This window comes from Pinus tabuliformis, chromosome 2_2, assembly GCF_031772625.1.
Source record: "Pinus tabuliformis cultivar Carrire ecotype Pingquan chromosome 2_2, CPIR1, whole genome shotgun sequence".
NCBI classification, from domain to species: domain Eukaryota; kingdom Viridiplantae; phylum Streptophyta; class Pinopsida; order Pinales; family Pinaceae; genus Pinus; species Pinus tabuliformis.
Window position 1 is genome coordinate 793,163,512 of NC_142300.1, and position 26,535 is coordinate 793,190,046.

The window sequence follows — 26,535 nt, forward strand, 5'->3', positions numbered from 1 at the left end:
ATGACATTACTGAAAGTTAGCGGGTTTAGTGTACATGTTCATGTCTTTTTCATATTTATGAAATTATGTTCAAAAACGTTGGCAAAGGATAGCTGCACAAAGTTCCCTCTCCATTCCCCTCTTGCCACTGGCACTACACTAGTACATTACTAATCAGTTTTATATGCTAAGAATGGGGATTCACCTCTCGACTCTTGAGCCATATTTCCAGTTCGTTTCGGTTCCCATTTGTTTTCAGTTTTTTTTATCTCTAGTAACATAGGAAACTCCAATGTTTCTCTATCAGGTAGTGGAATGACCTACATCTTAATATGACCATAACCTTTCATTTTACTCAAATAAATGGCATGCAACTCCATATTCTGAAGATAAAGTATACTATGGTCTGTTGCGAACAGACTACATTTGCAATCTATATTTGTCGCCTAAGATAGCCATTAGAGAATGTGGTCATATTAATTGTGTTCAAAATTGGTTACATCTATTTGCAGCTTTGCAAGCACAGAATGATCCTCGTATGAAGGGAAAGGAGTCCATCTGGATTTTTTCATAAGCTATATGGACTTGTTTTAGGAGATGCCATGGCACTCCCATGTTATATGGACACTGGATATTATAGATATTATTATTAAGCCATAGGTGTGGTTTATAGGGCAGGGAGGAATTTTGATTTTTTTTATAATTGAATGGATAAGATTTGATATTATATTATAGATATTATTAAGCGGTAGGTGTGGTCTATAAGGTTTTTGAAGATATGTGCTGAATCATTGCAGTACTCCAAAGCATCAACAGATCTTACAAAAATGTATATAAACCAAGAGCATATACCAAAAAATAAAATGAATGTCACAACCAAAAGAAAAAATATAAGCTCACTACAACCAATATACAGTAGGGTAGTTATTCTTCGCATAAAAACACTAACATACAAATATTAACCAACTTTCATTGGATGGTTCAAGAGATATTGAGATTGCTATGGGTGCATATCAACCACAATATACATGGTCTAAAAAGCGAGACCATCCACATGGCGAGGTGATTGGCTTAAGATTTTGTACCTTGTTTATATCATGCTAATTGATATTGTTTATTTGTGTTTTCTCTACAACAACTGCTTTCTGAGGCACTCGTTTACAAACTCCCGAACATTATTATGCTGAAAATAACATCTCCAATATAGACGTTAATTTTGAAGATAATAATCTTTAACACAATAATTTTTTAATTTTTAGGCACCAGTTTAAAGACAATACACCACTTTTTTTTGTCTCAAGTTAAGACAATTTACCCAAAAATTGTCTCAAATATTATCTTAAAACCCCTTTATGTTTTATGTAATTGTGAGTGCTTCAATCCAATAGATGCATTGGCATGATCTTTCTTATTCAAACGAGTATTTCAATAGTTCTTGACTTCGTTATTAGTTCTTCCTGGTATACGGCCAGCAATTAATGCCCACCTGTGATTACAACACCATAGACATATTAAGATCAATGTTATGCCAAATGACAGACGAAAATATATCGAAGAACCTGCAGACTGCGAATGATGTTTCCCTACCTGTTACACGGCCAGCAATTAATGCCCACCTGTGATTACAACACAATAGACATATTAAGATCAATGTTATGCCAAATGACAGACGAAAATATATCGGAGAACCTGAAGACTGCAAATGATGTTTCCCTACATGTTACCCAGCAGTTTATGAAGTCTTATTATAAGGTTTTTTTCATCCGGCGAAATGTTACCACGTTTGAGGTTCACCCAACGAAACTTGCAACTCTTTCCACAGACCAGCATGTAATCATGCTACCTTTTCAACTCTCATCTACCAACCAGTATCACCACTACATCAAATATTTGCGTTCCATCATGGCCAAGTTATAACCAGATGTTCGAAGTTACACCTCTGCCCAATCCAGCATATAAATTTATATCAGAAAATAAAATAGAAATAAACAAATAAACATAGTAATCTACTTAAACGTGCCGAGAGGAGAGATTTTCTAAAGCTTTTCCACTCTAATAAATTAAACACAAAATTTTATTTGCTTCAGCATAAAGTAGTATCAGAAGCATATGTCCGAACCTGCGAGGCAGAATCCCTCTTATAGAAAATTTGTATTCAAATATATGGGAACGAGCAGGTTACACCGAATCTTTAACTAATATTATTCAGAGAAACCTTTGCGAGAGATGGTAGCATCTTCTTGATCATATGCTTTTTAAGGGGAGGTATTTAATAGTTAAATATTATTAACTGATTTTTAACATGAAATTATTATTAACTAATAATTTGATGAGCGATTGCAAACTAGTATAAAATTTAATATTTCCATATATTTTTAAATCTTTTATATCAAGAGTAAAATGAAAATAACAACACCAAAAAAAATAATGAAAAATATTAATTTTTATTTTATTTTATTTTCTTGTATTTTAAATTTACACTATATTAAAAAAAATACTTAATAATAATAAGATATTATATAATAATTTTATATTAAGAATATTAATCAATATATATAATTATATATGTATGTATCTGATAATATTTAAAAAATTTAAATCAATTTTTGTTTATCTTAATTTATATCTACTGGTGTATGCATACAAATTAGATGTTTGGTACACGATGAGAGATATCCATCGATGATAAGTATCAAAAGATTTATTTTATGATACAAATCAGGTTATCAAGATTTAAAAAATATTATTTTTTAAAAAATAAAAATAAACATGTAACTAGATTTTTAATCATGGAGATCCTTAATCTATGAATAGGCTTTGTCATAATGTTATAGGCTAATACCGCCATTTATCAATACCACATGCAGAAGAAATCATAACTCATTCCATATCAAGATTATTTATATGATTTTGTTTAAATGTTCATAAGTGTAATAATTACAAATCCCCATTTATAAAATGAAAATAATTTAATTAATTTAATCATAACGTTTTGGTGACCACAAAAAATATTTTTTAATTGAATCCATACACAAAGTATTAGCAATAAAAAACTATAAAATATACCCTCTTTTTAACATAAACATTTCTATCAACATAATTAAAAAATAATAATTAAAATTTTAATTTTGAAATAGTAAATTTTATATATATATATATATATATATATATATATATATATATATATATATATAACAATAATAATTTTCAATTTCAAAGTAAGACCCAACCCTAGTTCAAAATGAAGCAATCACTTCTTTGAAATTCAAGAAATAATTCTTCACATTAAAGCCTTAACCACTAATGAATGACAAGCCTACACAAACTCAAAAATTCAAGCTGGAACTAATCAATTTTTACCTTAAACATAGCAGGGAAGACAGAGTCAATAATTAAACTTTAGTACCCTCCACTCGTAGATGATGACACTCTTAGATAGGGTTCTCTAGGAGAAACATGAAGACCTAAATGATATAATATCTTTCTTAAATGAAATCTAATGATTTCATTGCTACGAGTACTCATGTCTTGCAAATTTAGATGCCTAGCTTTCCCACATAAAAAACCATCTCCAATGTGGTTAGAAACCTCTATTACCAACTAGAATCAGCTCCAAAGATCCTTACTCCATGTCATTTTTGATATTATGTTTAACCACTTGAGATTTGTCTTTTACTTTTTGTAATTTTATTTAGGTTAATTGTTATGAACTTTATAATAATAATTGTTAACGGTATAAATCATTTAAACTATGAATTATTCATACTCAACGGTTCTAGTTTCCCCGGAAAGATACTATGACTGAACATAATATAAATAGTAACATATATTCTTACAAAAAGATATTGTGACGCTATACAATTTCAAATAATAATTAAAAAACTTAATCTTCCTCCATCCATCGTATCAAAATTATTTTCAATACTCAAATTTTAAAATGGTCTTTAATGCTCATTATACTTTTAAATGTTGTTTTTAATCCTCAAATTTATAAAAAAGGATGATCCACAGTAACAATGTCAACCGAGATTTATAAAAGAGGGATCATCTATACAAAAAAATATTTTCACACATGTATACAATGGTTTTTACAAGTGAGACAATGAGCAGTCAATGAGAATGATTCGGAGGTTAATGGCGAAAACTAAAAGAGAACTGTGGAAAGTTGCAACGATGATTTCGATGGATTCATTTGGGAGTATTAACTATCCCTTGATCGCGTGTGTGTGAGTGCCGCTTTCAAAAGAACACATCATTAATGACTGTAAATTAGAATCCACCACTTAACCAAATTTATCATGACATTCCGAAGACGAATCTCCCCCAACGTGGGCAATAGAGTACTGCCCGCCATTATTATTATAGTAAAAACCTGATTCAGAGGTAGCGATAGACGAGCAAAGCTGGGTATTCTCACTCTTGTTTCTCAGTGCAGAAATTACTGCATCCAATGCTTGGACAGGGTCGTCCACATAAGTAAACAAGATTTCAGTGATTTCTGCAGGAGTCATTTTGGCTCCACACTCCCTCATGGTCTCCTCAACTTTGGAAAAGAGCGGGTCGTCATCAATCTGCAGATAATTGGAAGCTAGCGTTTTGAACATAGGGAAAGTGCAGTAGGAGAGTAGTATGTGCATATCCATCCTGCCAGATCTCAACAGTGCAGGGTCGAGTTTATCCTTGTAATTGGTGGTAATGATCATGATTCGTTCCTCGCCACAGCACGACCACAGCCCATCCGCGAAGTTAAGAATGCCAGAGAGTGTAATTCGGTTTTCGGTTCCCTGGTTAGGGTTTTCATTTTGGCTTCCCTGATTAGGGTTAGGGTTTTCATTTTCGGTTTCCTGTTTAGGGTTTTCATTTTGGTTTCCCTGGTTAGCGTTAGGGTTTTCATTTTCGCTTAGAAGACTGTTCTTTAGGTAAATGGAGCAGTCGATATCCTCTATAACAATCACGGATTTGTTGGTCGTTTCGTTGAAAAGCGAACGAAGCTCAGAGTTGCTGAAAATATTTGTGAGTTCTAGGTCGTATACATCGTACTTCATGTAATTAGCAATGGCGCCGACGAGACTGGATTTTCCAGTTCCAGGGGGGCCGTAAAGCAAATACCCGCGCTTCCAAGGACGCCCGACACTTCTGTAAAATTCCTTGGATTGCATGAACCGATCCAGGTCCCTTATAATCTTGTCCTTGGTCATAGGGTCCAGGGCAAGAGAATCGAAAGTGGAGGGATGATTGAATGGAACACCGCTCCATTCATTGAAACCCTTATTGGTATATAGGGTAATCTTGTCCTTGGTCATAGGGTCTAGGGCAAGAGAATCGAGAGTGGAGGGATGATTGAATGGAACACCGCTCCATTCATTGAAATCCTTATTGGTATATAGGGTTCTGCTTCTGTTTAATCTCTTGAATTCAGCTGCAACACCTGCAATGTGATCAAAATAATCCAACACCAAGTTCTCGCTCACCTTCTTTATTTTGAGGGTAAACCAGCATTTGTGTGACAGCATATTGTCCTTCACAACAGTTTCATCTCTGTGAAACCACCAGACCTTGGTTCCCCGGAAAGAGTCCTGGAACGGCCCATCAGACGCCGGAGAACACTCATAGTTCTTCACGTCCTTGTCACGAAATATGGTCAGTTTTCGGGGGCTGGAAATGGCATCGAGGCTTGCTAAGTAGTACTGCACATTCTGGTACACCACATTGTCGCCACCACTACTTTCATTGAACTTTGGAATATCTACATAGGAGTAGGAATTGAAGTATCGCTGCTCAGCATAAGACCACCATCGCTTCAACAGTTGTAGCAATGCTGTGGGAATGATGTTGTAGAGAACAGCGATGATACCTATGAACGACAATATTTTTGTAACCAGTTTATATAGGCTTTCCATTTCAACTACTCTTCAAAGTGTTAACGACCTTTTGAATAAATATACAGGCAACTTAAACCCATTCACGAGGCCTTTCAAATGAACCGTCACAACCATGAATTTTCAAACCAAAAAAATGTACGGAGCATTAAACCAAGAACAGGCTACTTAAAACCATTCACGAGGCCTTTCAAATGAACAGTCGCAACCATGAATTTTCTGCTTTTTTAATGTACAGAAAACTAACCCAAAAATAGTCAACTTAAACCCATTTACGAGGCCTCTCAAATGAACAGTCGTAACAATGAATTCTGAAAAATTACAAAGAATCAAACTTTAATCTCTTAACTACTTGCGTTGCATTCTTTGATGGGAATATATAATGGTGTAAATGAAAAAATGTGTAATGTTCTAAAATAACAGCGACTATCGTAAATAAAATGATAATAATGTTAAATGGGGTTTTATGCTTACACGGATTCGGATTAGGGTTTGTTAGTGTTTCCCCGCCAAGATGGACTATTAGTATTCGGGTTTGTTAGTGTTTCCCGGCCAAGATGGACTATTATATTGACCTGGAACCTGATCCAAGGGGAAGTTGAAAATAGGAAAAGCAAAGAATTTGGTTCAATTTTAAGCAGAGTATCTAAAGTGGGGGAATGAACATCCCCAAGAGATTGGACAACTAGTCTAGCAATACCCATTTTTAAAAGTGGAGACATTAATAATCCTTCCAAGTATAGCACCATTATGATCAATTCTTTGTTTGCAAAGCTCTTCAAAATGGTGGAAAACATAATCAGTAAGTGGGTGGAAGTCAAAGAATAGAGGGCAAAAGGGCAAGCAAGTTTTAGGCTGAAGCATTCTACAGTAGATCATGGTATCACGTTGAGACACATTATTGAAAAGGTTTGGGAGGGCAAAGAAGAGGTATTTTTCTGCTTTGTTGACTTCAAAAAGGCATTTGACACGGTCCCTAGAGATAAGTTGTGGAGTAGAATGGAAGAACTTGAAATTCCTTTGCATTATAAAGTTGTTGTCCGTAGGCTTTATGAAGAGGTGAAAGTCAAAATTAGAACTTCAGCAGACATTTCAGAAAGCTTTAGAAGTGACATCGGAGTCAAGCAAGGTTGCCCTTTATCCCCTACTCCTTTTGGTTTATATATTGATAAATTGGAAGAATGGCTAAATCTACAAGGTGGGCATGGTGTTTGGTTGGGGAAGTTTGTGATAAAGTTTCTTTTATATGCTGATGACCTTGTATTGATTGCTAAATCGGTCCAGGGATTGCAGATGCACCTTTATGCCCTTGAACATTTTTGTAAAGCAGTGAGGATGCAAGTCAATATCAGCAAGACCAAAATAATTATTTTCTCAAATAAAAAGAAGGTTCTTCTTTGAAGACAACATTCTTGAAGAAGTAAATGAATACAAGTACCTCGGGATTGATTTCAACAACAAGCTTAATTGGGAGCACTGCAGAAAGAAGAGAATTTTAGGAGGGTGGAAAGCATTATATGCTCTTCAAAACAGATGTAGAGAGACAGAGTTATGGGATTGGAAAATAATTAAAGTGCTTTTTGGGATCCTAGTTTGTCCAGTGATATTATATGGGTGTGAATTGTGGCATATCAACATCTCTATCTCAAAATGGAAGCAAAATGAGAAATCCAAAAAAAATTGGTCATGAGCAAGTTTAACATAAAAGTTTGGTGACTTGTTAGATAATGTTGAGTGAAACAGGAGCAACTTCCATCAAAGCAATTGTTATGGTGCCTCTCATAAGGTATCTTCAGAGAATTGAGTAAATGGGAGAAGGTATATGGCCTAAAGTTATCTTCAATGAAGGAATGAGTGAAAGAAAGAAATCATGATGAGACAAAACAACAAATGGTACAAAAATGGAATATTTACCTGAATGCATGTCCCACAAATAGCAAGGATTTAAAGAGTTATGTTATGGAGAAGTTTCGTAAGCATATATGGGGAAAAGTGTTGGGTAGAAAGAAGAAGTACTATGTTCAAGAATTCAACCCCACGTGTGATCTCCAACAAAAAAAGTACATTGGAGCTAGCATTCCATGGAGAGAAAATATTCTTATTGCTCAATTAAGAACTAACTCGCATCAACTACGGTGCGAAATAAGTCAGCGAAAAAGGCCTAAAGAAGCTTGGGAAGAGCAGGTGTGTACTTTTTTCACTTCTAGGGTAGTGGAATCAAAAAACATTTCATTTTGGAATGTGATGGTTTCAGAGACATCAGAGATAGTTACAATAGTATGTTAACAGTGGTTCCTTGGCATTGTCTTTTTAGTGGGGATCGTTAGAAGGTTGGGTGAGCTCATCATTAATTTGAATAATAAGATGATTGAATTGCAAAAGGAAAAAAACAAGGAAGCTAGTTGTCTCATAGACTATATCTAGTCTCGTGGACATTAAAAAATTTCATACATTGTCACTTTCTGGGCCCTGGAACTGATGATGTGAAACTTTGAAATATCCCAAGCTACAGTTGGTGCGATATTTGACAACTTCAACACTACAAGTGTAAATTTAACTGGGAGTCAACTCAAATTGGCACAAAATGCCGAAGGGTTCGATGTGGGAAGGAAAAGTGTGATCCTTGAAACCACTTTCTGCTAATTTTCACCAGGGCAATTTTGGGTTTCGCGTGCTCAACATAGTATCCATACTGCTAATGTGAATAGTGGCGACCCAATGGTAGAGTTTGACTCATCACTTGTGAGGTTTCCAAGTATTGTGCTATCGGGAAGTTTAGAAGATGTGTTGCGAAATAGCTTGGGTAACAATACAATTGCAAACCCTTACCCATCTAGTGAAAGCTCGCAAATCAAGCAACTAGAGGTAAACCCTAATTTACTGACAGAATTTTTTTCTATAGAGCATCATAGATTTTTCTTCTATAGAGCATGTGGGTCCTTTTGTTTCACAACTTTTAGATCTAAATGGTAGGTTGGTTGATATACTGGGGAATCATTCTGACCTCTAAACACCTTTGAATTTGGTGGCCCATCGGTTGTTATCAAGCCCATAATAGCTATCTCTACTCCTTTACTCCATAGTTCCAAGTTGGGTGGCGGAGAGTTTTTGTTGGGAGCACAAAAGGAATCGAATGAAGTGGGTGGTGAAACCCAAATGGCAGGAGGAAATTCTTGGGTTACAAACCCTAATCTAGAAATAGGTAGTAATGATGAAGATATGATGTCAATGCAACATTATCTAGGGTTTAATGATGACTTTCAGGAGAATCAGGCCCCCCCTCACGTGAACATTGAGGCCACCAAATTGATTGATAAAGCAATGGGCACCAACGAAGTGGAATCAAGAAGGACATGAGCAAAGAGAAAGAAGGGTCAATGAATTTTCCATAAGTCGAAGGATCGGAAGCTAACACTTGGGGATGATATACAAATTGACAAGGCCATATAGACTGCAGATCTTGTTTTGGTTGGTAGATTAAAAGGGTGGTCCTTCAGCGCTAAATATTTAGAATCTTGGGCTCATAAGTCATGGGAGGGAACCTGTGCAAGCATTGTTGAGGTAAGCACCCTAGTTTGAGGTTGGTTTATGGTGCAGTTTCAAACCCCTAAATCGACAACTTGGGTCCTTGAAAGAAATTGGTGTATTGGATCTACTCTTGTCCTTATAAAGTGGTGGAATCCTCTTTTCAATGCTCGGAGGGAAAGATTATAGGTTTTCCCTATCTGGGCTAAATTCCTTGGTCTTCTGCCATAATTTTGGAACGAGGCAAATTTCAAGGCTATTGAAAACAAGCTTGAAGAATACTTGGAGTCAAACATGTCCTTCAAGACGTTGTGGGTTCAGAAAATTGCAAGGATTATTTTTAAGTTGGACCCACACGAAGGGCTCTTTACTAAAAGCAATTTCTCACAAGGGTATTAGTCATTTACAACAAATTGAATATGAAGAACTTCCCTTTCGATGTTGCAGGTGCCACTGAATTGAACACATCATATGTGACTACAACATTGGGACACTTAGGAAGAGATGGTCAGGTAGTATTTATATTGGAAGCTCGAACTCAGAGAATTCTATGGATAGTTTGATGTTTGTTAAAGATACTCACGCTCGGGATCTCTCGGATGAGGATGCAGCTCAACCTCTCTCACAAGAGGAATTAGCTAGGGTCGAGAGCATGGATGTGGAAAATGTGGTGGAATAGCTAAATTCACCTCGTAGGTACTTGCACTTCCTCTCCCCTTTCATCTTTATCTAATATTTCTTTCTCATTTATTGTTTATATGTCGTCGAATCTCGGTACCTCCAGGATTATCTCATGGTTAATTGGATCTCATACTACTCCTTTTAAATGAAATTTGACTAATGGCCTGGTCATATCCTCCAGGCCTATTTCTGACTCATCTCTCCCCTCATTATCTCTACCTTCGGTAGGCCCACATTACAACCTGAGAACCAGACAATCCAAGGGTGAAATTTCCTCCAGGTTGGGGGGATTGGACATGCTTCTAGTTTTGATTGGTATGGGTAAAACAAGGGGTCATAAAGCCCAAAATTCAAAATATCAATTGAAGGCAAAAATTGATATTACTGAAGGAAATAAAAGGTCTCTCGATGGGGTGCTTAGAGAATCATTGGCCCTAGAATATGTTCCTTAAGGATTGCATCTCTTTCAATTGTAGGGACCTGACTAGCCCCCGGAAAAATCTAGCCTTGTGTAGGTTGATTCATACTTCCTATCTAGATATCTTAATAATCAAGGAGACCTTAGGAGATAACATCAGGATTTCTGAAATATTGCCATCACTATATTGTGGATAGTGTTTTTTTGCCTCTAATGCAAAAGTTCATTCGAGGGGGGTTAGCTATGAGTTTTAACTTCAAAACTTTGAGGGTCCTTAGATCATGGGGAGCAGATATAGTTCTCGGTGCAGAGGTATTCTCATCATAACTAAATAAAACCCTCACTGTTATAACATTTGCGGCCCTTATCGTGACATAAGACCATTCTAGAACTCCCTCATGAATAAGTATTTTATGAAAATGGAAAATCTTATAATTGGCGACAGCATAAATTTCTCATTGGGTGCATTAGAAATTTGGGGGGCTCAAGCAACTCTAGATTCCATGGCTGGTTTTGTTCTCAAACAATTAGTCATCTATCATCTTATTGATGTCAATATGATTAAACTCAAGCCAACATGGAGGAATAAGAGGATGGGGGAGGCAATGGTAGAAAAGAGAATCGACGGATTTCTTTTGGTCAAGGATTGGGCTCTTTGCCTTTTTTTAGCCAATGGATTGGAACTTGAGGTGTATCAGAATACCAACCCATATTTCTTGAATTTAAAGGAGGAAATCGTAATCCTAAAAGTCCCTTTAAATTCAACTTGACATGGTTGAAGGAGGAAATTTTTGTTCAAATGGTTAAAAATTTGTGGAGCCTTTTCAATAGGGATCTAGGGGCATCAGTGGCCGAGAAATTTGTGGAAAGAAAAGGAGACGATTCAACGGTCATTGTAGAAGAAGACCGAGGATGAGGCAGAGATTAAATCTATTGAGGAGGATTTGGATTAGCTCGAGTGTCCTAAGGGAGGGTGTTATGAATTAAATAAATCCAAACAAAGGATTATCGAACTCGAGGCAACAAAAAATAGATATTGGTGGAAAAATAAGAACAATGGAGGCTCAAAATTAAGTTGTTTGGCTAAGTAGCGAGGATGAGAACAACAAATTTTTTCATAACTATGCTAAGGGCAGGAAAGTCACTAATACAATATGGGAGATGACAAAATAAGATGGCAGTAAAGCCACAACCTTTGAAGAGATCACTTCATCGGGGGAAAAACTACTTTGAAATCTCTTCAAATTCGTTGAGGGTACTACCATAGTTGAGGTGGTGCACTTGGTGTAGTTGTTTCCTCACTTTTCAAATGAAGAACACAATCATAATCTAATGGAACCAATTACAGTGTGGGAGCTAGAGGTATTCCTAAAAGATATGCAGAAGGACAAGAGTCTAGGGTCAGATGGATGAATTGTAGAGTTTTTCTTAGGGTTCTTTGAACTGATAGGGGAAGATTTGTTGCGGATGATTAAGGATTCCCAATTGATTGGGAGATTATATGATCCTATCAACACTGCCTTCATCGCTTTAATCCTGAAGATTAATGATCCACAATCCTTGGACGAATTTATACCTATTTCATTTTGTAACTATATTTACAAGATCATTTCAAAAATTATTGCAATTTGTCTCAGACCCATACTATCCACCCATTTATCTAAAGAGCAGTTTGGGTTCTTAGAGGGTAGATAGATCCATGAGGCCATTGGAGTTTCAAAGGAGAGCCTTCATAGTATCAAGTTGTAGAAGCTAAAAGGCATGGTGGAAAAAATAGATCTCTCAGAGGCATATGACAGAGTCAATTGGGTCTTCCTTAAGTTGATTCTCACTCACCTTGGTTTTGAAGTCCCCTTCATCGGCCAGGTTATGAGTTGTGTAACATCTGCAACTTTTGTGGTCTTGATCAATGGGGCAGACTCTCCTTTATTTCATGCACAAATAGGTTTGAAACATGGTTTTCCTTTGTCCCCTCTTCTTTTTTGCTTGGTTGTCGAAGGCCTTAGCAGGTTATTATTGACAGTTAAGAGAAGGGCGGGCCTCAAGGGTCTTGAGGTTGCAACCAATTTATTTATAACTCACATGTTATTAGTTGATGATGTATTATTTTTTTGTAATGGGTCGAGGCAAGATATGAAGGATATCAAGGATTCTCTTGTTGTATTTTAGAAAGTTACTAGTATGCAAATCAAGATCTAAAAATTGACCCTATCACATGTGGGAATGTCAAGAGCCAATTTTAAAAGGGCACAAAATATTTTTCCTTATGTTTTTAACCCACTTTAAGAGGAATTGAAATATCTAGGCTTCTACCTTAAGCCTAACTCATACAGGAATAGTGATTGGATATGGTTACTTGCAAAGATTGAGAAAAGGCTTAAACATTGGAGTTTCAATTAGTTGTCACGCACCGACATATCGGTTTTGATTAATTCAGTGTTGGAAGCCATCTCGGTCTACTGGATGGTGCTCACTTGGGTTCCCAAGGGGATTCTCAAAAGTGTTCAAAAAATATGTAGCAGGTTTTTATGGTCTATATCTAAAGAGGAAGCATTTTTACCTTGGGTTTGTCAGGATAATATTTCCCTCCCCAAAGCTTGGGGGGATTGGGGGTTAAAGGATCTCAAGGTTTTTTCTAAATCTCTAGTGACTAAGGTCGGATGGAGATGGCTATCCACTAACAGCCTATGGGCCATGGTGGTCCGCAGAAAATACATCTCTCCCCTCTTAATTTATGAGTGGATCATACTGCCTCCCAAGAACCCATCGAACCCAACCATAATATGGAAAGTTGCCATCACATCATTTGAAGTCATTGGTAATGATTTGGTTTGGCACATCAGATAGGGGGATAGATGCAAGATTAGACTTGACCCTTAGGTGGGATACACAAGGAATTTTTAGGCTTCCAATAAACATTGTTCAACATATAAATGATCAAGGGATTATTTTTCTAAGTCACATTGTTGATGAGAAGTTGGAAGTATGTTTCTCAATTCCATCTGGAAGGGGATTTTGTTGTTCGTTGCAACAAGAATGTGAACTCACTTAAACAATCTCATGAAATTATAAGAGACATGGAGGATTCTCTTTGCGGGATCCATTCTAAATCGAGATTCTACACCCCAAAAGATGGGTACAACTTTTAGATAGAAAACAGGTTAGAGTAAAATCGGGAATGGTGGTGGAAGAATATTTGGAAGCTTTCCTACTTAGAAAAAGTCAGGCTCTTTCTATGGTGTGTTCTCAGAAAAAAAATTGACCTAGAACAATCTTCAAAAAAGGTGAAAATAGAGTTCAAGTTAGTGTATATTGTGGAAAAATGTTGAACAATCAATTCTCCATATTTTTATGTAATGCCCTTTCTTCCATGTTATCTTGGAAAAAACTAATCATTTAATCGGATGTAATCTTTAATGGAAAGGAAACACATTTCTCGAGTCCTGGAAGTCCTGGTGGGATGCTTCCAAGGAAGTGGTATGGAGGAATATCCCCCCTCTTATCTTTTGGGGAGTATGGCTTGCATGGAACAAGGCCACCTTTAGGGACATGGACTTATCTCTTGATCTCATTTCAACTAAAATAGTAGCCATCTACTCTCTTCTCCCTACCATATAACCTCATAAAATTCAAAGAAATATCAAGGAATAAATCAATGAGAAAATTTCATGGCCATAGTTTTACAGGGCTTCAAATGAGGAGGTCTTAAGTGGATGAGGCCTCATTCTTTACTTGAATGAGCATCATGTTTTGAAATCAAAAGTTGGATTAGGCCAAGCATCCAACAACTATGTCGAGATTCTCTCCTTAATTTTGATATTTATTTTGATTTTTGAGTGATGTATTTTCATTTTAAAGTATAAATATCTGAATATATTTTTAAAAAATAAAACAATTAAAAGAAAATCTAAAATTCACGTCAAATAGTTTTAAGAGAAACATAGAATCATGTTATATTTTGTTAATTCTATTTCCATATACTAAACTATAAGATACTATAAATATGTTTTCATGCCACACATTTTGGATCATAACTAATTTTTCTAACCCATCTAATAATGTTATAAAAAAATTTATTTTATTCTCATTCCAATATATTGATATTTTAATTTTTCTTTTGTTTTTTGTTATAATGATGAACTATAGCGTGGAAAAAAAGCTCTAGATGTGATTAGTACCAAAAAATGTCCCAACACTCATAATATGGATCACAAAAACCTAAATTCAAAAATCTCAAATATTTATGCTTTCAAACATCACTCTATACTCACAATTTTCCTCATATTTTATTTTTCTCTCCTCATGCCATCTCATAATATATCCTTTGATTAGATTTTCCCAATCATTTATTTGTTTATCTTTGAGACCTAAAATTTAGTTGTTTATCATCCTTGTGACCATATTCTTGTACTTACCTCTCTCCTCAAGCCATCTCATATTATACCCTTTGATTAGATTTTCCCAATCATTTATTTGTTTATCTTTGAGACCTAAAATTTAGTTGTTTATCATCCTTGTGACCATATGCTTGTACTTACCTCTCTCCTCAAGCCATCTCATATTATATCCTTTGATTAGATTTTCCCAATCATTTATTTTTTTATCTTTGAGACCTAAAATTTAGTTGTTTATCATCCTTGTGACCATATGCTTGTACTTACCTCTTGTTGACTCTATCCTCCTCTAGCCAAACGTAAATGATGTAATAGCAACATCGAGGTGCTGAACCTAAAAGAAAATGATTGCATCCAACCAATCATATATATAAGTAAACGACATGCTCAATGGAACTGAACCTAAAAGAAAATGATTGCATCCAACCAATCATATATATAAGTAAACAACATGCTCAATGTCTTCTCTTCTGTTGGAGAACATGGAGCACATGTTATAAAAGAAAACATAGATTCAACAAGAAAGCATTGTCCATCGGTTCCCAGAAACCAAGAAGGCATGGAAACACACCTGGGATCTACTCTTGTATCAAATGCATCGACTATTGGCTATGAGCTATCGAAAATGATGGGCTATCTCATAGGTAAACGATCATAAAGAGTATAGTTCAGTAAATAGAAAATCCATTTTAATAGTTCGATTAGAGTTGTTTAAGTAGGCTCGACCATAAGGGATAGAAAAATCGTTAAATGAGAATGTTTTGTAAATGAAGTTCAACTCAACTTGGCCCAAGCATTCTATTTCAAAATAAGATTGATGGCATGGCACCTAACCTCATGTACATGCATGCTCTTGAAGTAATCAACATTGCTCCAAAGACAATAATCTTTTAGGTCAAGTTGTTCATTAAATGGCATTCTTACAAAATAAGAAAATCCATTTAGGTGCCCCAAAGGTCCAAAAACGAGTTTTTATTAGAATGGGAAATGAAATGAAATGTTATTTTTGTTGTGCCATTATTTTTAGATGTTTATCGAAATCAAAACATGAAATGAGAAGTTTTCTCGTGTCAGGTAAATCGAAGAAATTGACTATATTTCTATTTCTCAAGATTTGGAGAGTTTCTTTTTTTTGAAAGTCCCATTTAATTGAAAGATTCAAATTGCATAGATTACAAATTCTTACAATGGAAAGGACGTATCGATCGAGTATCATATATGTTTATCAAATTGATAGAGAGAGTATCACACTAGCCAACTAGCTAACATGGATTCAACCGGTTGTTTATTTAGGGAATGGGTATAAGTATCACACCTACCTCTTCTTGAAATGGGAAAAGTTCAACCTTGGAGAAGGTGACTAATGAATCCATCCCGCATGTTGTCATCATAGGGGGTGGGATCACCACCCTTGATCGAACCTGCTATGGCCATTCAGAAATGGAATTTTTGGTGGGTTAACATATATATGTGCAATATCATATATTATCGATAAACACACACTTAATGGGTTTTCTACCCTCCTCATCTATAGGGGAAACAGGTTTTATCAACCCTCCTCAAGTTCCTAAGGGGTTGCTCAGTTCAGTTGCCCCTATGAGAGTCCTTCCCCTATCGGGGAACCTCATGGTGATGCCCTTATGATAATGGTTTCAGTTGAATCTCATCACCACCTATCGATTGAACCTCATCATCTATGTTGCTAATGTCACAGCATGAACAACATGCATTATATTAGGGGGAGTAGTCTATCCATCCAACCAACCTCATCAAGTTGTGCGATCCTCCAACCACCCTCATGGGGAAGTAGGTTATTCAACCGACACATAGGGAAAGCTCTGGAAATGTCCATGTTCAGAGATACGAATATCCATTTGATATACCTGATGGAATGGTAGGTGTGGTTCATCAGACCCTAAAAAAAGAGGTTTTCACTATGCCAAAATATGAAATGAGGAGGTTTGGGATGTCCCAACCAACCGAACGAACCACTTGGAATCCATTTCAAAAGGAATATTCCTATTTAGTTCAGTATGAGAGAGAAACTGAAGGAGAGTGTATACTTGAGTAACAACAATATCTATTTGATATATAAGATGGGATAGGATTCTTCAAATTGACCCGAAAAATGAAATTTTTAATAATTACAAAGTATATATGGAGGCCTTATCCTTCCTCTATGGTGTATGGCAGCAACATGGCTCCAATGTCAAGTGAGAACATGGGTTAATAAGTGAGGCCAAGGTCTACAGGGATTGACTAGATCGACTCTTTACCAGGGTTTTCAACCTCGCTCTTTTATTGGGGTATGGGTAGTAAGATCTCCTCTTCTCTAGCGATGATGGATTAGCCTCTCCATGTTTGGATTATCCCATTGGCCTATTACCATCCCAATCTATAGTCTATAGGAAGATTTATTGAAATGCTATTATTTTAGTAACTAAGAAACTCCACTTTATGTTCACTGATGGAGGAAAAGAAAATGGGTCATCCAACCTCATAAAAATAGCTTTCATTTCTCAACAACATCAAATTAGAAGAAGTTGTCATTTAGAGCTCCCATGGATTATTCCCACTGATTTATGGGGAATATATATATATATATATATATAGTAAGTAGCCCCTACGAGGAGTCCTTGTCGATCTAAGTAGTGTCTTTGATCCAGATTTAAACAGGAACGCAACAAATTACATAGATAACCATATACACAAAGATGCAGCGGAAATAATACTTCATTTCATTAATGGAAAATACTGAAATATGCTTACAACCAGAAATGGAAATAAACCAGCTAGGGCGATGGTAGCTTATCTGTGAGAAGAGATGTGGTGGCTACATGCCTCTGAACTGTGTTACAATGAGGCTCGAAGGCCTATTTATTGTTGAGAAACAATGGAAAACCCTTAACATTCCAAAACCTAACCCTAGAAGATGAAACGCCAAACTGTGGGCCCCGTTTGGTAAATTGGTACACCAACTTCCCAGGGTCGTAACTTTGGCATACGATCTCCGTTTGACGCGTACAATAGCTCGTTAGAAATATCTATCTGAGCACTGCCACTTTGGGAGGCAACATCAGTCCATGGACCCATGTTGCCCCAGATTTCCCAAAAAATGTCGTTTAGGGCCTCAAAATGGCTCTGGAAGTTCAGGACCCGAAAAACTGCTAAAAATAGTAAGTTGTGCTACAATTAAGGAAACTGAAAATGCTGAGAGAAACAATGGTGGGGGTCCAGGTGGACTTGGCAGGTGGCCACCAATATCCACCTGGATCATTCCTCCCCCCTTAGGAAGCAATGGTCCCCATTGCGTTGAGTTCCTCCATGAGATGAGGAAACTTTTGCTGAACTTGTTCCCTGGTGAGCCACTTGCCCTGCTGAAGGAGTTGGCCTGCTTTGACAACTCGATACAGTTGGATATTCTGTTGGCGAGTGTTCTTTATCTGTGTGTCCATGATCCAATCAGTTGCAGCTTGTTCCATGCAATCTGGATTTAATTCTGTGGGTGTGAGTTGTTCTGCAATGTCGGATGTGTCTAGCAATGGTGGAAAGTATGGCCGAAGGCGGTCCACATTGAACACTGGGTGCAGGCCAAGGAAGGGGGGAATGCTGAGCTCAAATGCATTGTCTCCCATAGCCTTAGTAATGGTATAAGGACCATATCGGAGTGGTCTCAGTTTTCGATAGGCTCCAGTAAGGCGTTCCTTTTGCAAATGCAACCAGACTTTGTCACCCACCTAAAACTTGTGTGGCACCCGATGTTGATCATGTCGCTGCTTGTACTTGGCATTTGATTTCTCCAGAATGTCATGGACCTGCTGGCGAATATGTTGGACGCGCTCAATGAAGTTGGTGGCCTTATCGGTTTCGGACTGGACATGAGCTTAATTTATGTGAGTAGCTGCAAGTGGCATGGCCACATCAATGGGGCATAGTGGCTGGAATCCCAAACCCACCTGAAAAGGGCTATGGCCAGTGGAGCTGTGAAGAGCTCGGCTGTAGCTGTGCTGAACATAGGGGAGGCTCTCGTCCCATGTGTGTGGATGCTTTGAGTTATACATGCGCAGAATGTGCACAATCATCCTATTGACAACCTCTGTCTGGCCATCAGTTTGAGGATGGAAGGTTGTGGACTTCATGAGTTTGGTGTCCAGCATTGACCAGAGACTGGACCAAAATGTGCTGAGAAACCGACTGTCCTGATCTAAGATGATAGACTGTGGGATCCCAAAGTGCACCCACACTCATTCAAAGAAGAGTTTAGCAGTGGCTTCTGCTGTGATATTCTTCTTGCAAGCCGCCATAATGGCCATCTTCGAGAACCTGTTGATGACCACAAAAACACAGTCATTTCCATGCTTAGTGGAAGGAAGGCCTGACATGTAATCCATGGAGATGGATTCCCAAGGTCGACTAGGGGTAGGCAACAGGGTATAGAGGTCGTGCTTCTTGATGGTCGGTTTGGCAATGGCACAGGCAGTGCATGATCTGATGTACTTCCCAACATCTTGTCGAAGATTTGGCCAATAGAAATAATTTTGCAGTACTGCCACTGTTTTCTCAACCCCGAAATGCCCAGCAGCCCAACTGTAGTGTGCTTCCCAAATCATCTTGGCATGCTCGCTTGCAGGAACACAAAGGTGACCCAGGTGGCATAACACGGCATCCTGGAGGTGAAAATCTGGAACATGCCGACCCTCCAAGAGTGTCTGGTATGTGTGGCCGAATTCTGGGTCTCTTTTGTAGAGAAGTGGCCAATCAGAAGTCTTGTGCCCACGAGAGTTGAGCACAGTGGTTATTGCCATGATCGGTGGTCGACTGAGGCAATCTGCAACATTATTGGTGATGCCCTTCTTATACTTGATATTCAAGTGGAACTGTTGCAGGTATGTATACCACTTCTGATGGCAATCATTCTGCAATTTCCCTTGGGCCTGTATGAACTACAGGGGGCGGTGGTCTGTGTGGATGACCGTTTCCTTCCCCAAAATGTAATGCTTCCATTGTCGGCAGGCATGTACAATGGAATACATATCTTTATCATAAGTGGGGTACTTCCGAACTGTATCTAAAAGTGTTTCACTATGATATGCCACTGGATGTCCATGTTGAGTAAGGACTGCCCCAATAGCATAGTCAGAGGCATCTATCTCGACCTCAAATGGTTGTTGTAAATCTGGTAACGCGAGCACTGGTGTCGTGCAGAGGCGATCCTTCAACTCCATGAAGGCCTTCTGTTGAGATTCAGACCAAAAGAATTTTTCTTTCGCCCCTCCCTTGGTGACTTGACTCAAGGGCCAAGTAATATGAGAAAACCCCAACACGAACCTGCGGTAGAAGTTGGCAAGACCTAGAAAGTTGCAGAGCTCTGTTAGAGTGGTTGGAGATGGCCAATCCCGAATGACTTGGATCTTGGCTAGATCGACATGCACCCCTTGTTCATCAATGATGTATCCCAGATACTGAACCTGGGTCATGCCAAAAGTGCATTTCTCCAAATTGGCACATAGCTTGTGTTGCTGCAGTGTTTGGAGAACCTGTCGGATGTGGTGGAGGTGCTCTTCCCAACTCTGGTTGAAGATCAGAATTTCATCCAAGTATACTACTACAAAGGAGTTGGTGAATGGCCGCAAGATGTCATCCATTAGCCTCATGAAGATTGCAGGAGCATTCGTCAATCCAAAAGGCATAACCAACCATTCGAAAAGGCCCTCCTTGGATTTGAAGGCAGTCTTCCACACCTCAGAGGGTTCGATTGGTACCAGGTGATATCCTGACTTCAACTCGATATTGCTGAAATATTTCGCCCCCTTTAGTTGGTCAGGAGGTCATCAATCCGTGGGATAGGGTACCTATTATGGATAGTGATCTTGTTCAGCGCCCGATAGTCAATACAGAATCTCCACGTCCCATCCTTCTTCTGTACCAACACGATCGGGCTCCCACAAGGCGATGAAATCGGACGGATGTGACCTTTATGCAGGAGCTCCTGAATCTACCTCTTGATTTCATTGTTCTCCAAAACGGAGCGCCGATAAATTGGTCCATTTGGTAGCGGCACACCTGGGGTCAGATCGATGGAGTGCTTGACCTGACAGTGTAGAGGAACCCCTGCAGGGGAGGTGAAGATGTCCTCGTACTCCTCCACAACCTTGTCCATCTGTAGTTGTCGTGCAGAGGGACCCCGTCTGGAGGCCGCGACCACCGTCTTCTTCTTTCCTTGAGGGCGTATCATCAGGAAAACAAATTTCCTAGTTTTGGAAATGATCTTACTGCATTGTTTTGCAGTAATCAAAGAGATGGCGGTAGGTGGTGCTACCTCTGGTATCCTGTACAACTTATTTCCCAATGTAATAATAACAGCACGGGGCCTTGATTCATACACAGCATGTCGCTTCCACAAGTATGGTTGTCCTAATAATACATCACAAACTTCAAGGGGAGCAATGTCACACAATACCTCATCCGTGAAGGGCTTGATGTTGTATGGAAGGCGACACTGCTGACTCACGCGAAGATCTCGTCCTTGGTGAAGCCACCCAATGGTGTATGGTTGTGGATGTGCTATGGTCGGTAAGCCCAACCGCTTCATGACCTCTGCCGAAATGAGGTTCTTTTGACTCCCGCTATCAACAATGAACTGTATTGGGGAGCCCTTTACCCACATCTGGGAGTGGAAGAGACGCTCCTCCTCCTCTGGATCTTCGGGTTCATTTTTCTGGATCTTGGCGGTAGCAACAGTGGCGTTGGGATCCGCATCAATGATCTGCTTCCCTTTGTCATTCCCCTTATCGGGTTCTGACTCAAAGTTGGAACGTGCATCTGATTCTGAAACCTTTAGCTCAGCCACCAGTGACTGCTTGGCCCGACACTCACTTGTGTTGTGGGTGGAGCTCTTATGGAACTCACACCATTTTCCCGTGTCCCTTTTCGGCTTCGCGGCGTTGTTCTTTGCTTGCAGCTTCGGCGGGTTGTCTTGGGCTATCTCGCCTTGGCTTTGTCCTTTGTTCTGTGGTTTAGGGGCACCTTTCCCCTGCTTTGGATTCACAGATCCAAAGTCTCGCTTCTTTTGTTTAAACTTCTGCTCGACCTTGACGGCGTATCGGTATGCTGCGCCGAGTGAGGAGATGTTCAGAAATTGTATTTCTTCCTGGATGTACTTGTGCAGGCAGCCACGGTATTTGAGTATCAAATGTTGCTCTGAATCCTTGATACCCAACTTTGTGCGAAGGGTATGGAAAAGATTGGTGAACTCCGGCACGTCTTGGTCCCTTCCCTGCCGCAACGTGGTCCACTTTATGTATTCATCCTCATAGCTTCCGACAGGGTAGTACTGCTCCTTGATAGCATCCCGGAATGAATTCCAGGTGGGTGCGGCTGAAAATAGTGAGCCAGTACTTTCATCCTTCTGCTCGCAGTAGGTTTCCCACCAGTCCTTGACGTGGGGGGCTGCTTTGAGAAGAGCGAAAACAATCTTTTCCCGACTCAAAAATTCATGAACAGAAAAATAATCTTCTAGCGAAATGGTCTTTAATGGTCCTCAGGTTTCCAAAAGCTCCACGTTAGAAATTGCAGATTTGGACATAAATAGTTAAAATAAATAGTAAACACTATATTAAATATGACATTTATATAATTCTACATTTTTATTTTATAAACATAAATGTGACGATTTATAATACGTTTATAAACCTGTGGAGAACAAACAATTCATATTATAGAATATTAATAACATTAAAAAAATATATAATATTAAAATGAATTAAAAAATATATATAATATTAAAATAATAAAATTAAGGTATTATATTAAGGTGATTAACTTCAATTTAAAATATAAAAAATACATCTATGTTATAGCTATTAAAAAAAATAACGATGTGAAAAAAAATAACCGTAAAAACGTGTAAAAAAAATAAAAAATAGGAAGAAGAAATAAGTAAGAATCAATTTTCCTTAAAACGACTTTCATATATTACATGTAAATTTTATTTTATCAAAATTTTGCAAACTTAGAAAAGATCCTATTAAATAGTTTCCATTATAGAAACAAAAGGTTAAAAGAATTAAATTAAGTTAAATCTTTATTTTTTTAAGGTTTCATAAATTAAATGTTATTAGATGATAATGAATATTATTATTATGTATTTTTTATATAGTTTTAATTTAATTTCTAAAATTATGGAGATAATTTTTTGAATTGCATTGAGATGTGTTTTACAATTTAGTATGAGGTGGATGTTGTAGTGGTGTAAATGTTTGTAAACATTTAACATAAATATATTTTAAAAAAATAGTTATTAATGTAATGTTGGCTTCATATATTTTAATTAATATTCAAATTAAAACATATATAAATGTAAAATGCATGTAATATAAATTTCCAAATGTAATATAATGTACTGTAAAATGTAATGCATGGAGCTAACATATTATAATGTAAAATTAACATACTATTATTTCTTTAATGGGTTTTTTTTTATATATTATTGTTGGTATAATAATCAATAATATTGTTTATAATTATTCTAACATATTATAATAATAATCATCTTCATTATAAGTATAACCTTACATATATTATTGATTATACATAGTGACAATTCTTGATCATATAGATGGAAAGGCGAGAGACAGAGGGAAAAAGAGAAAGACAAAGGGCGTTGGGGGGCGGGGGAGGGGGGCACGAGCAGAGAAAGAGGGGGGGGAGAGAATGAGAGAGGGAAGGAGATAGTGATAGAGATGGAGGGCGAAGAGAAAGAGAAAGTAATGGAGGGGAGAGAGAACGAGAGAGGGAAGAAGATAGTGATAGAGTTGGAAGGCGAAGAGAGAGAGTAATGTGGGGGAGAGAGAGGGAGAGAGAGAGATAGAGGAGGGGAGAAAGAAAAGGAGAGAAGGAGGGGGAGAGAGAGTTTGAGTTAGAGGGGGAGAGAGGGAGGGAAGATAGTAACAGAGATGGAGGGCGGAGAGAGAGAGAGAGAGAGAGAGAGAGAGAGAGAGATGGAATTGAATTGGAGTGGGAGAGCGAGGACTCAAAGAAAAAATACATAAAGATATGGAGGCGGAGAGAGAGAGGGAGTGACAAGCGAGATGTTAAAAAAATTAGCAAGAAAGACTCAATTTGATTTTAGCCTTAGTCAAATTGAGTAAATCGAATTTCCACATCAGCAGGACAACTTGGAGGTAGTTAACTAGTGTGACATGGCCCTTGTCACTTATTTAGCTTAGTAAATTTGAGTTAGAGGGCTTGGAGTTCAGTTATGCATGTGTGATTGCTAAATTTTAGCAATCTAGTTTAGTTATTTTTAGTTGTATTCAGTTAACTGACCTTTAACTATTGATAGAGTCAGTTGAAGGTCAGTTGTGCAGTGGGACGTATTCTAACTCAGAGATCTATCAGTTAATTGATCAATCAACCTAAAATAGCTAATGCATGCAAGGAATTCAAATTCCTCAACTGAAGTGGAGATGACAAGGCAATGTAACATGATTTGTATACTAGTTTGAGTGTATAGGTGTTGCATGAGCCAAGATATCAATCCTTGGAAATTACGCAAGAAAATTGGATGAAATTCCTATCTTTTAGGAGCTAATTTCCTCAGGAATCTCGCAAGGAAATAGGAGGCTAGAGGAGAAAATAATTGGCTAGGTGTTGGCCAAAGTTTGTCATTTAGTAGAGAGAACGTTTATTCGTTTGTAGGTTGTGGTCAAAGCTGGAGCAAGCAATTGTAATAGTTTATCTTTTCAAATGTTTAATGTAAAGAGGATTGAGGGGTTTTTCCCAGTTGGGTTCCCCTAGAAATCATTGTGTACTTGTGGTTTTTCTTATTTCATGTCTATGCATTTTGTTCTAAATTGTGATTTCCATTCCACGGGTCAGTAGAGTAGAATTGTGTCTCTTGTTTTTTTAGTTTGAAATCTTGAGCAGTTGCAATTTCTATAAAATTTCTACATGGTATTATAGCTCTAAAATCACATTAGAACCATTGTTTCTAACTTGTCTCTCGGGAATTTTGAATTTGAAGCTTCAGTGCAGTAGTTTTTCTTCAATACCATGAGAATGTCTTTCAACAGACTGAGATTGGCATATTCCCTAGAGGGTAGCTCGAATTTCATAGCCTGGAAGGATCGAATGGAAGTAGTGCTTGATGATAATGGTGTGTTAGAATATTTTAAAACTGAAAATGCAAAACCCCAACAGTCTGATCCACAAAAATTAGCCCAATGGTAGAAAGATGTTGCAAAGGCCATGAGAATTCTTCTGGAAGGTCTGAGAGACCATGTGGTCCCAAATATCCACAGAAAAGATAAACAAATTTCTATGTGGAAGACATTGACTGAGCTATTCGAAAATAGCAGTGACCATAGAAAATTGCCCCTAAAAGACAAACTTCGAAACATTAGGATGCAGAAGAATGATAATATTCCACAATATCTCTCCAAGTTTACACAAGTTCGAGATGAGCTTGGAGGGGTTTGGGTGAACATTGCAGAAGATGACCTAGTGAGCCTAACTCTTCTAGGCCTTCCAAAATCTTCGCACAGCTACCAATAATCTATGAATGGAAAGGAAAAATTACCAAATTGGGAAAGGTTTTGGTTTGATTTGGTTCAATAAGAATTCAGGAGAAATCGCAGAGATGGAACTTCATCCAAAGGTGAGGATGAAAAGAATTTTTCCTTGGTTGGAAAGGGAAATAAGGGAAAAGAAAAGAAGACCCAAAGCAAACATGAATTTAGCCAAAATAATGAGAAGAAGAAAGACCTGAGAAAGATAAAATGCTTCCACTACCAGGAATATGACTATTATGCAACAAAATGTTTGCACAAAAAGTCTACCAAAAAGCCTTCAAGAGGAGCAAGAGGTGAAGCATTGGCTTCACAATTCGAATTATACTTCTCCTTAATATCGTGCATGGCCAACATTATTATGGGGAGTGTGTGGTACTTTGATTTTGGTGCCTTGTTCCATATGATAGGGTGTAAGGAGTTTTCTAATAGCCTAAAGGAGAAGGATCTCCATATGCATATTGAAATGGGGGATGATGGGAGGTACAATGCTACAAGAATCGGTATTTTCACCTTTGAGAGGGAGAAATCCTCCCCTATTTGCCTCAAAGATGTTATGTTTGTACGTGGGATGAAGAAAAACATTATCTCTGTAGCAGTATTGGAGGATAGAGGCTATGATGTTATTTTCAGTAAAGGGAAATCCTTTCTGAGACATAGCTATCAGGAAATTGAGGCAGATCGGTGTTCAAGTAAAGAACCAATGCAAACTTGAGGTGGGAGATTGCACTGCATTGAGCAATAAGGTTGGAAAATTGTGAAGTCAAGATGTTGGAGAACTCTGGCATAGGAGATTGGGTCATCTACACCATGGTGCCTTAAAAATCATTCAGCAAATTACCACAAGTATCCCTAAAGGTTCCCTTGACTAGTAGGATGTCTGCAATGGTTACACATGAGGGAAACATGTCAAATCCACTTTCCATGACTGAGATAGCAGAGCAGATGCAATGTTGGAGTGAGTCCACTCTAATGTTTATGGACCCTTTTCTACAACCTCCATAGTAAAACATAAGTACTATGTTATTTTTATTGATGATTTCTCTAGAAAATTTTGGATATTCTTCATGCAGAATAAGGATGAAGGTTTC

At 37.8% G+C, this 26,535-nt stretch overlaps 1 pseudogene; it reads right to left on the reverse strand.

Moving 5' to 3' along the window:
- Positions 1-4,262: 4,262 nt before the first annotated feature.
- Positions 4,263-5,879, reverse strand: LOC149195073 (AAA-ATPase At3g50940 pseudogene; annotated as a pseudogene).
- Positions 5,880-26,535: the final 20,656 nt, after the last annotated feature.